Here is a 13128-nt window from a genome sequence, read left to right as displayed (position 1 = left end):
CCACCACTTGACTCCATATCTGGTTTTTTTAAGGCCTGTGACTCAAACTCTTCAGTTCAGCTGTGCCTCTCTTTACCTTGTATAGAAAAACCTCAGATCACTCTAACTACAGTTCTACATAAAAAGCCCTAGCCAGGCGTGGTGGTGCACGCCTGTAATCCCAGCACTCAGGAGGCAGAGGCAAGCGGATCTCTGTGAGTTAGAGGCCAGCCTGGTCTACAAAGTGAGTCCAGGACAGCCAAGGCTACACAGAGAAACCCTGTCTCGAAAAACCAAAAAAAACAAAACAAAACAAAACAAAAAACAACAACAAAAAAGAGGACTTGCTGCTGCTGAGGCTGGAGAGATGGCTCAGTGGTTAAGAGCACTATCTGCTCTTCCAGAGGTCCTGAGTTCAAATCCCACAGCCACATAGTGGCTCATAACCATCTTCACTGAAATCTGATGCCCTTTTGGGCATGCAGGTGTACACGCAAACAAAGCATTGATACATATAAAATAAATAAAATCTTAAAAAAAAAAAAAAGAGGACTTGTTGCTTTTGCAAAGGGCGTAGGATCAATTTACAGCACCCATGTGGCAGCTCACAAGTCTGTAGCTCAGTTTCAAAGGACATGCCAACCTCTTCTGGCTTCGATGGGTGCCAGGTACGTGTGTACTTCACAGACAAATGTGCACACAAACATTCAAGCACATAAAAATAAAGAGGAGGAGAACGAGGAGGGAGCCGAGCAGAGGAGGAGGAGAAAGACAACAACTAAGCCATGGCCTGCTCCTCCAGAGGACCTTGATTCAGTTCTCAGCACCCACACGTCGGCTCACAGCTGTCTGTGACTCCAGCTCCAGCGGATCTGATGTCCTCTTTTCTGCTCCACAAGACCATGCATGCATGTGGGGCATATAAGCTCACACAACCACACACATACATATAAAAATAAAAGGCACGTAAATAATTTAAGAAATGAAAACCTTTTGTTCTACAAAAGACCCTGTGAAGAAGATGAAATGGCAAGTTACAGGGAAGGACCAGGTACTGACATCACCTACAGACCCCGACAGCTAGATGAGTTAAGTCCTTAGACTATATAAAGACCGACAAAACACAACAAAATAAATAGTACGTTTATAAAATGAGCAAATCACATGAGTAGGCCTCTCACAAAAAATTATATGTAAATAGGAAATAAGCACATGAAAACATGTTCACTATTGGACATTAGAGAAATGAAAACTAAAACAATTATTACATCTATCCAAATGGTTGAAATATCACCACATTGTTAAATGCTGAGAATATGTTGTGAGTGGGGGGAGAAAGAATCATATTGCCATTCTAAAAAATAGTTCAACAGTTTTTTTCTTAAAAAAAAAAAAAGAGTCCTTATAATGTAACATCTAGCAATTCAACTTGAGATTTATCTAGAGAAATGAAAACATGTACACAAATATTTACAACACTTTTATTCATAACAGCTTAAACTAGAAAAAACCTAAATGTTCTCCTATAGGTGAAACTGGGGAACATTCATGCCACAAAATACACTCAGCAATAAAAATAAACCATAGATACAGGCAACATGATAAACAGACCTTCAGGAAATCCAGTGAGTGACAGATCCAACCTGAAAAGGCTGTGCACTATACCTGGGTTTGGGGCGGCCTGGGAAGTAAAAGCAGGAAGACTGAAAACTCAATGCTATCCTCAGACACATAGCAAGTTCAAGGCCAGCCTTCGCTACTTAAGACCCTGCCTTTAAAAAAGAAATAAGATGGTTATGCGTTATGTAACTCAATTTATATTCTACTAAAGTAATGTAATTACGGAGATGAAAAACAGAGTCACGGTTGTAAAGAGGGACAGAAGGAAGAGGGGCTTTAAGTGAGAACAATGAGGGAGCGGTTCTGCATATCAATTTGCGTAGTTTATGAAACTACAATTGTGGTAAGAAACCACATAAAGCTATCCACACATATATATCCACATGCCTGCATGTACATGAACACACAAATGAAAACACAAGTGAAAGCTGAATAAAGTCTGTAGACTATGCTGTAATCTGGTGTGTGCTCAAGTGATTTAGTGTGAACTGGGAGAAGTGGTGACCGGCACACAGATCTCTTTGTTGTTCTGTTTGTTTTACTGTTGCGGGACAAGGGTCTCACTATGTGGCCCTGGCTGGCCTCAGACTCACTATGCAGACTCGGCCAGCCTTAAACTCAGAGATTTGCCTGCCTGTGTCTCCTGAAAGCTGGTATTAAAGGGGTGCACCATCATACTTGGCTTTTGTATGTTTTCTCTTGTTTTTTTTAATATTTATTTATTTATTTATTTTGGTTTTTCGAGACAAGGTTTCTCTGTGTAGCCTTGGCTGTCCTGGACTCACTTTGTAGTCCAGGCTGGCCTCGAACCCACAGAGATCCATCTGCCTCTGCCTCCCGAGTGCTGGGATTAAAGGCGTGCGGCACCACGCCCGGCTCTCTTGTTTTTTAATTTTTGTTTTACGTATATGGGTGTGCTACAGAACATGGTCTGTAAATCACCAGCATGTATTATCCACTGAGGCCAGAAGAGGGAGTCAGATCCCCTGGGACTGGAGTGGTTGTGAGTCACTACATGGATGCTGGGAATTAAACCTGGGTCTTCTTGCAAGAACAGCCAATGATCTTAACTGCTGAGCCAAGTCTCCAGAACTTGATTTGTGTTTTAGAGCCATTGTCTTGTCCCGAAGTGCTGGGATTAAAGGTGTGTACCACTACAACTATGCCCAGTTCATTGTACATTTTAAAATAAATTCCTATGACTCTAATTATTTCCAACTAAAAAGTTTAAAACAAAACAATAAAAGGCAAACAACGGCCCCCAAGAAACCTGTTATAGGATGTCAGGCTGTTATATATAGGCTTTTCTATATATAAAAAGGTAATTTACACATTTGGAGGACACTTTCTCTATGAGCAGTGGTTGGTAACCCTGCCCTGCTTATTGTTTTGTGGTGTGTGGCCTGAGGTGATGGAGATGTCCAGGCATCCTGTCCTTACACAGCCCAAGCAAGACAATGTGAGGTGCGCCAGAGAAAAGTAGGATAAAAGGGAAGGCCCACTGAAGACAGAACTTCCACCTGATGCGCAAGGCCTAAACAAGACAACTCCTTCAGCAACGATCCGATTCATCAGATAGTAAAATCCACAAGGTGAAGGGGATGAGAAAGTGAAGACAGACGGCGAAAACAAGCAACTGCAAATGCTAAGGGAACTGTTCAAACATGTCCTGCCTCTCAACAATAAAAAGGCACATCTCAAGCCAATGGTGTGTGTATTTTTCAAGAAAAGGCAGTCAGGGGGAAAAGTTGATTAAAACAGAGTCTTAACACTGTTTTCTTCGTAAATGAAAACCGTTTGCACATTTTCATTGCATCTTTGTATCATTAATCAGACAGATGCTGAGATGCATTTTTAAAAAATAGGTAGCCAAGCTGCAATCCTTTGTTAAGAACTTGGCACTATATCTATAACACTAAACTTAAGCAAAATGTCCTCACTAGAAGCTGGGCTTTAATCTCAGCACTCAGGAGGCAGATCTCTGTGAGTTCTAGCGCAGCTTGGAACATAGTGTATTCTAGGCCAGCTAGAGCTACATAATAATAAATACACTGTCTCAATAGGTATATGTGTATGTGTGTGTGGTATGTATGGCATATATATTGCATAAATATACATGTATGCACATAGTGTATACATATATGTGTAGTGTGTGTGTGTGTGTGCGCGTGCACACGCACATGCATGCTTTGCAGTGTGTGTACATGGAACCTAGGTCAGTGTCGGATGTCTTTTCTCTACTGCTCTGTGCCCAATTTTCTAAAACAAGGTGACTTATTGACCTGGCGCTTGCAGTTTTGCTACACTTACTGGCCAGTGAGCTCCTGGCATTGACCTGTCTCCACTCTCAAGCCCTGGAGTTACAGACACATGCCACCACAGTCGGCTTTTACACGAGTGCCAAGAGTTCAAACTCAGATCTTCATCCATAACTATTGGGCATTACAACGTCATCTCTCCAGCCCCTATATATATTCTTCCTCCTCCTCCTCCTCCTCCTTCTATCACCACCACTATTATTATGATTATTATGATGATGATTATTATTAGTGTTTTGTCTGTATGTATGTCTTGTGAGGGTACTGGATCCTTTGGAACTAGAGTTACAGACAGCTCTGAGCTGCCATGTGGGTACTGGAAACTGAAACCGAATCCTCTGGAAGAGCAGTCAATGCTCTTAACCTCAGAACCATTTCTCCAGCCCCTTCCCCTTTTTACTTTTTATCTTGAGACAAAGTCTCACTAAGTTGCCTACCTGGTCTTGAACTCACATTGTAGCTAGCTAGGGCTGGTCTGTAACTAGTGATCTTCCTGCTCCTGCTTTGTGAGTAGTTTTAACTAGTTTTATAATTCTGTAATCCCAGCATTTGGGGTAGAAGAGACAGGAGGGTTTGATCATGTTTTTCCCTCCCCCACTTCCTCTATAAACTCTTGCTAATTGGCTTGCAGGATGGCCAGGTTCTGTAAGGTGTTTTCGGCAGCCTTTGGGCTAAGAAGGCAGCACAGAATCTATCTCGATGCTCTAGGGCAGAATTCATCCTTGTTGAGCTGATAGGCGAAGAAAAGCTGAAAATGGTGTTGTATATAAAGCCAAGCGGGCCAAGATATGATGCAGCTGTTTGAGTAATTTGGAGAACCTTGGTTTTGTTTTGTTTTATTTTATTTTATTAATTTATTCAGATTCCAACTCAATTGTTATCCCATCACTTTTATCCTCCCGTTCCTCCTGCTTTCAACCTATTCCCCTCCCCTAGGTCTATGACCGAGGGGGACCTCCTCCCCCATACATGGTCATAGGCTATCAAGTCTTATCTTGATAGCCTGCTTATTCTTTGAGTGTCATCAGGCCTCCCCACCAAGAGGAGGTGTTCAAATATGGGGCACTAGAGTTCATGTCAGAGTCAGTCCCCACTCTCCACATAACATGTCCTGACCATTTGGCTAGATCAGAGTAGGGGTTCGATGTTTACTACTCGTATTGTCCTTGGTTAGTGCAATAGTTTGAGCAGACTCCCCTGGACCCCAATCCACCCATCACAATGGAGAACCCCGTTTTTAAAAGCTTCTTACTTTAACAATATTCCTAGGAATCTAAATCAACTCCTGAGGTCCTTGAGGAGAATCTGTTTGCTGACCGAATTCTAGCCTCAGTTAAATACCTAAACCTGATTCTAATATAATTTTAACTAAGCCACAGGTTTAAAAGGGGGAAAAACAAGGTAAGCATTTACAACATTAACAACATCACACGCTTTGAATGCCAACAATGAGCTATTCTTATCAATGACATTGTAAAGAAAATAAAACTGGTTGTGGTAGCAGATGCCTGTAATCCTAGCATCCAGGAAGCAGAAACATCAAGATTAGAAGTTCAAGGTCATCCTTTACTATGGAGCAAGCTCAAAGGCAGCCTTAGCCACAAGAAATCCCGTCTCAAAAGAAAGCCTGAGCCACACATCCAGGTGTTAGTGACTGATAGCCTTGATTACAGTAAACTGAGGGACTGACCTTCTGTTTCCCTGGCCCAACACAGCAATGCAATATTCTTCCATGGCTCACTGACTTTCCCTTTTTCTTCTGGGTGTGACTGGGAATTCCACGTCTGCCTCTGCCTCAATTTGGCCTACCCAACTACCGAGCCAAGGCCAAAGCTCAAAGTGCTGTAGCCTTCCTAAGAGCCAGTGTGACTGTGTTTCCTATAGAGATCTGAAAACCTGTTGAGGTTCCAAAAGCCAGCACCAATTTTCAAATCTGATCAGGATCTCTGAAAGTCAGTTACCATACAGCTGAGTGAAATATTTTTCATAAATTTAACGCCAGCATGTCTGTGTTTGGAAACTTTGAAAATCATGTTGTATGGTTTACTACACTGGAAAAGGTGCCAAACAGTTTCAAAGGAGGGGAAGTGTATAACTGTTTCCTTTCAAATGCATTTTCCAATGGGATCCATTCAGGGAAAAGGCTGGAACTAACTAAAACATTATTAAAAACTGTTATGGAAAGAGACAAAAAGATGGAAAAAGATAAACCCCCAAAAGTGAAATATGTAACCAAGGAGAAGACCAGGGAGGAGAAAGAATGGGGACCTGGGCAGAGAGACAGGTTGGGGAGGGGCATGGGGTGAGACGGAGTTTTGCCTGGTTGTTGCCGGTCGTGGTTTCTCATTGCTGCAGAGCAGTCGATCAGGACTGCAGTGCTGCTGGCCCAGTGGCATAACACAAACCACAGAGTTGGCGTCAAGCTCAGCACTTGCGAACTGCTGGCCTTCAGTTTTCAAACCAAAAATATTCTTCGGGAAACAGTAATACCAAGTTCAGTTCAAGCAGCTAGCAAAAGCAAGGATTCCTAACCTGAAGTAACACCCTATTCAGTTACATCAGGCACTGACACTTTGCAAGCATCAACTAGGAAGGAAGTTTGCAAACCTGAAACTACACTACACCCTACCAAACTAGCTCCAGGTTCTGACTCAACCAAGTGGCAACAGCTGTTGGATGTTGCTTTAACCAGAACCTACTAAATGGGAAAGCTGGTCTCGCCCACACGGCCATAGATAAAGCAATTACTGCTAAGGTCACATGTGCATGATCCAGTGGAACCTGTATACAATGTTTAGGGCAGAGTTTGGTGCTGCATACCCCACCCACCTACCAAGCCCTCCCCCCACATACACAGTTTGTACGGAGGATTCTTTTTTTGTTTGTCCCCCCCCCACACCCCTAAATTCCTCTAGCTAGAGCAAAAACTACATCAGCTAACCTGAGATACTTCTGAAAATTGAAGAATGTGCCATTAGTAATCTTTTAGAAATAGGACTATACTCTGGGCAAACAAGAATTTTTTTTCCTAACCTAAGCCACTGTAGCATTTGGATATGAAATCTTAGCTCACAGGAATCTATTTTGAAAGGAAGAACAGAACCACGCTCCTTATCAGTGCCAAAGTACTTTCTTTTTGAGCTCCTCCAACGGAGAGGTAAACAAATCAATTAAGTTAACTGAAAAAACTAACAAGACTGGGCTGACAATTGGGATTCTAGAACTCAAAATTCCAGGCAACAGCTTCAGGAGAAAGGGGAAATGTGCCACAGATGGGGCTGTTGGGGCTAATCTGCAGCCTCCCAGTGCTAGGCCACTTACGCCTCAGCCAGCTTCAAACAGTGTAGGGCGGGCAGACCTTGGTGCAAGCTTGCTGAGTTCCAGGACATCATTCTTGAGGGTGTAATAAGCATGGGCTGTAGCACACATGTTGAGGGATGAGGGAAAAAAATAAACAGAGAGACAAAAGAATGAGGATGCACTGCCAATTTCAATTGTGCAGCTTTTATTTTTAAATGCTTATCAAGCTGAGAGAGAGCAGAGTTCTTGGAAAACAAGGTTTCCTTTTTTCCAATGCCAGCGTCAAACACCCTCAAGGACGGGCACTGCACAGACTGTAACAACAAGGAACGTGGCTCTGCATCCTCCCAGCACCACTGTTCTCTACGGGTCCCACTGTTCTCTACGGGTCCCACGCTGCTCTGATTTCGGCTCAGCTGAGAACTCTAAGTAACAGGTCCACTGCCTCTGTTAAAAACTGTTCTTTTTACGTTTTTGAAATCTGGAAACTGGCTGCATTACAATTATAGCCCATCACACACCAGCTCGCTCCACTAATAAAATAAATGTGTAAAATGCCTAATTATTACTTTTACTGAACTACAGTGCTTAGGGATCAAATACAGGAAGCTGAAGGCTCAACTAGTTGTTAGCTACAGGATAGAAGGAGGGGCCAAAGGAAGAACGACAGTTAGCGGCAGGAAAGAACATTAGGTCCCGGTACAAGCCTTAGAAGCCCATGCCCAAAAAGAAACAAAGGGGCACTAACCCTGGTTTTGTTCTGACCAGCTCCACAAGGATTCATGCCATCATGGCACGCTGGGAGGCCTGGTATGAGTTAGCCCGGCCTAAGCTGCTCACGCCCCAGCTCAGCACAAAAAGAAAAGTGTAGTCCAAGACAGATGGATCCTGCCTGACCACTCAGCAGAGGGCCTGGAGAGTCTGACCAGTTAGGAAACAAATAACACATCTTCTTCCCCATCCCCAAACCCTGCCAGGTCCCAAAAGAGGCAAAACAAAGGACAACAGAAGCAGGCAATTATACAAGATCTGTGTTGGGAAGGCGAGCAGACTACAGCCACTTCTGGACTGTGCCCCATACCGCATCCCAGAACGCTGATCACAATGCTGGAAATGTTACACTCACAGGATGAGCCAGTCGGTCCCTCCTCAGGGCCAGCGCTGAGAAGTCTGACTAGAAACTGGCAGTCAACTCTAACATGCTCATTTATAATAAAAGGTATGCATAAAACAAACTTGCCTGAACCTTTAACAAAGAGTAAGAGGGCAGATCATGACTGTCATCCTGTTTTACTGTGTTTTGGTTTTAAACAGTGCTAGGGATTGAACCCAGGGCCTCATGCACACTAGGCAAGGGCCTGACCACTAGGCCACTCCTCCAGCCTGTGACTGTCACTCTTCCTCACCCACAGAGACTCCTCCTTGGCAGATCTTGCCCACCTCTTGGACTTTGACAAAGGTTTTTTTGTTTTGTTTTTGTTTTTGTTTTCTCATTCAGCACACAAAAGAAAGCAACTCCCTCATAAAGAAACTTGGGAAGAAAACCAAAGGCAGGTAAGTTAATAAACCTGTGGTGGACATCCCTTCTGGGGATGACCAGACTGGAACAGTAACTCACAGAGGCAGAGGGGTCTGCAGTCACTCTGCATGCCATATGTCTAACCCTTAAGAAGTGAGGAATGCTCTCAACAGGAAAAACACAGCAGCAAATGCTATGATACCAAAGCCACAACTCCACGGGTCCCTGGAGCCTCTCAAACTAAGCTGCCAGCTAGGGAGCTAACACTAGCTTTGGATGAAACACAGCTCTGGTAGAGTAATTAATTTTTTTCTTAACTAGGATTACATTAATTTTCAAGGACTAATGGAGTCCAGCTGTAATGGGAAGAGCGGCTGCTGATGCACAAAGGCACTTGTGCTTACAACATTATAAACACATACATACACAGAGAGAGAGCGAGACAGAGCAAGAGACCTATAAAAAGGATCCACTATAACAGGATATTTTTAGTTTCTACAATGTTGCACTAAAAATACAGCCCTGGCTGATACATCATGGCAGAACTATTCTCTCCTTATCCCTTCAGGAACAGTTTAAAACATTTATTTTTGTTTCCTTTTGCGATGGTCAGAGTAGAGAGAGAAAATAGCAACTCATTGATAAGAGGAAACGAGAGAGACATGAAAAATTGAAAACTACCTAAAAACTCATGGAGAGGTTTATTTTATTAGTTCTTAATAAATATCTTGCAGATTTCCTCAGGAAATACACCAGATCACATGTAAAATAGTTTGATACTGATGTCAACTGCATCAACATATGAAGTCTATTAGGGTGAAGCCGCAGCAGGGTGATCAGCGAGCTGAAAAACTCCACAGTACTTGGGGAGGGGGGATCTCACGGCCTTCCAAATTCTTCGAGAGGTAAAAAAGTCAGCCAAGACACAGAGAGAGAAAGAGAAAAAAAAAAGAAAGAAAGAAAGAAAGAAAAAAAAATCCCACATCCTGCTTTCAGCTGCCAGCAATGTGAAGTGCCCAGAGATTAATTCTACGTCTGGCCTGGAAATGTGACTTTAAAGCACGAGGGAGGGGAGGCTGGGGGAAGGGGTGAGGAGGAAAGAGGAGGGCAGGCTAACTGAGGCTGGCAGCAGGCCACCACCCCCTCCCAAGCCATGTTTCAATGTAGACAGAAGTAAACCCCAACAGACAGCAGTGCCTCAGCCTGCCAGGGCCTTACACCAGCTGCAGTGCATCGCGCTTTCTCCACTCAGCCCAAGTGCAGATGTTCCCTGCACATCACTTCCTCTAGGCTTTCTCTTAAAGGACTAGCACACAGATGTGAAGGCATTTCCCGCCCTTAGTAACACAGTTCTGCCTTTGGGGGCCAAGAGGAAGGCCAAAATGCTGAGAGCAAGTATCACTAAGGCCAAATGATCCATTCCATCTCCCCACAGAGCATCTGGGCTAAAGAGCAGTGTGATCATGAGACTGGAGTTCAGATCCCAGGCCTACATAGCAAACCAAGTGACCCACAAACTCCAGCTCTTAGTGGTCAGTGTCTTACAGCCTCTACACATGTATATGTATTCACAGACAAAAACAAATGAATGCACTGGGGGAAGTAGAAGCCCTGAGTGAGCATGTGCTGTTAACACGCACGCCTATGTCAAAGACCTCAGACCAATGGGAATATTGTAAATCCCCCGACTCTGGCAAGCAGGGGCTGTGGGTGAGGCTCCGAGGGAAATGGCAAAGGGCTTCCTCAGGGATGAGAGTGTGGACACTGGTGTCAGGTGCAGACAGTGTCCCTTCCAGCTGTGTCTGCAGCCTAAAGACTGGGTGACCTGTCCCTTGATCCATCTACACATCATAAACTCTACTTCCTGGTGTGTCTCTGTTTTAACCTTGTCTCCTTGTTCAGCTGTATGGGGTATGCCATTCTGCCCCTCCCCCCCAATCTATATGGTAAGCAGTTGAGCTTCTGGGTGCTGTGATTTCTCCATCAGAGATATCGTAGCCCACCTGACTCCAGCTTCTCTGCACGTAGGTCTGTGTGTCTATCTTTTCTTCATTCCCTCACCACTCCAGTTGGTCTGTCCCTGTAGCTGTGTTGGAGGCAGCAGTAAATAATTTAAAAAACAAACAAACAAACAAAAAACCTCAAATGCATACAAGGAATTACCAATGAGAGGCCACCAACGATGGCTCAGTGGGTAAAGGTTTTTTCCATGCAAGTCTATCCACCTATGTTTAATTCCTAGAACTCACATAAAAGTGTAAGGTGAGAATCAACTCCACAAAGTTGTCCTCTGACCTTCATATCAATAATGGCATACACTCCACCCATAATAGTAAGTAAAAAAAAACAAAAACAAAAACAAAAAAAACTACCAATGAATATACCAAGTACTTGTAATACTTACTATCTGCTCAAATAAATTGATGTAAAAAGTTAATTAAGCTATATAAAACTATGACTATATAGAACTTTAAATGATTAACAGAACTTGGGAATTTTTTTCATTCTTTGTAATTGTCAACAAAATGTAATTTACAGCAAGACAAGTTGGAAGACAGCTTGGCAGTTTCTTACAAAATTTAGTATTACTTGGGCATGGTAATTACATACCCATAATCCTAGTATTCTACATTGCTGAAGCAGGAGGATCAGGTTTTCAAGACCAGCCTGAGCTACAGTGAGGCACTGTCTCAACAAAGCTGGACCTGGGAGACGGCTGAGTGGGTGCGAGGTCTTACTCTGCAGCATGAGAACCTGGATTCAAATTCCCAGTGATCACGGAAGTCACCGGGCAGAGATGCCATGCCTGCAACCCTCGCATTCAGAGGCAGAGGCAATCTGAGTTCTTGCCAAAATGGAGAGCTTCTAGTTCAATGAAAGATCCTGTCTCAGGGCAGAAAGTACAAGTGTCACAAAGGAACACACCCAGTGTCCATTCCTAGCCTCTGCCAGTGTGTGCTCCACCTAACCACACACACACACACACACACACACACACACACACACACACACCACAGACCTCAAAACATAAATATATGGACCAGCTATCAGGTTCCCAGATATTCAACCAAATAGTGAAAAACATACAACAATAATCTGTATGTGGATGTACTTAGAACTGCCAGTACTTGGAAACAATCAAGATACCTTCCAGTAGGTGAATTAATAAACCGTAGTATACCCAGACAATAGAATATTCACCCATGGCTGGAGAGAAGGCTCAATGGTTAAGAGTACTTGTTCTTCTTGCAGGGGACCCAAGTTTGGTTCCCAGAACCTACACGGGGATCCACAGGATCCAATAACCCTCTTCTGGCCTCCACAGGCACCCAGGTACACACATGGTATAAGCAAGCAAAACACTTATATAGCAAAAAATGCTGGTGCACACCTTTAATCCCAGCACTCAAAGAGACGGAGACAGGTGGATCTCTATGAGTTCAAGACCAGACTGGTCTACTTATTGAGCTCCATGCCAACCAAGACTATATACTGAGACTCTGTCTCAAAACAAAACGAAACATACATAAGTGCACATTAGTAATTGAAAGAAGGCAACACGAAAAGGATACATAGTACACGATTCTAACTATATCACAGTATGGAAATAATAAAACATATATGGGCAAAACCCCTATATATTATATAGTAGTGTACCTATAAATAATAATATATAGGGATAAAATCCACTCCTAGTGGTTACCTAGGAGTCAAAAGGAAAAACAGATGATGAGACGGCATACGGGAATTTTTAAGGGCTGCAAAACTAATTCACTGCCATGGTAACAGTAGATATATGTCATTGTGTATTTGTCAAAAACAAACATAAAGTGTACAACAGTGAAGAGGAATATAAACTACAAACTTGAGGCAATATGTCCCACTAAAAGTGACCGCACATAATCACTTTGGTGTGGGGTGTTTGATACTGGAGGAGGCTGTAGGTCTCTGTACCGTCTGTTCAGTTTTACTATGAACTAGAAACTACTCTAACACATAGGTTCTGTTTTCAAAGAAAGGATAAGTTTTCTTATATCTTTTTTCAACAAATATATGAAGACCCACATTAGAAAAACACTATAAAAATTAAAATGCTCTCTATTCATAAGAAAGTAGTGTTTGAGCCAGGCAGAGGTGACGCACACCTTTAATCCCAGTACACAGGAGGCAGAAGCAGGCAAATCTCTGAGTTCAAAGCCAGCCTGGTCTAGAGAGTTCTAGGACAGCCAGGGATACACAGAAAAACCCTGCCTGGAACAAAAAACACACAAACACACAAACAAACAAGGAAAGTAGTCTTTGGACATCTTTAAACATTGTTGTTAAAATTTTTAAAAAACCTGAGAGCTGAAGATGGCTTAGTGGTTAAGAGCACTGTCTCTAAATCCCACA

The 13128-nt window shown here is 43.1% G+C and overlaps 1 protein-coding gene across 3 annotated transcripts in view; it reads right to left on the bottom strand.

Annotated features, from left to right (window-relative positions):
- Nucleotides 1-13128, bottom strand: part of SMG6 (SMG6 nonsense mediated mRNA decay factor) — a gene marked incomplete at its 5' end in the record, with an annotated part of 228524 nt that overhangs the window by 133542 nt on the left and 81854 nt on the right. Inside the window, one exon of one of the 3 annotated variants that reach the window (XM_084802743.1) lies at nucleotides 7966-8130. The exons of the other annotated variants lie outside the window; for them this stretch is intronic. Of the gene's footprint in view, nucleotides 1-7965; nucleotides 8131-13128 lie in introns of those variants that run through there. 3 annotated transcript variants of the gene reach the window in all.

Source organism: Acomys minous, assembly GCF_964271855.1.
Source record: "Acomys minous genome assembly, chromosome: 12".
Classification (NCBI taxonomy): domain Eukaryota; kingdom Metazoa; phylum Chordata; class Mammalia; order Rodentia; family Muridae; genus Acomys; species Acomys minous.
Note: the sequence above shows the minus strand (reverse complement) of the source record. Positions and strands in the feature narration are given on the sequence as shown.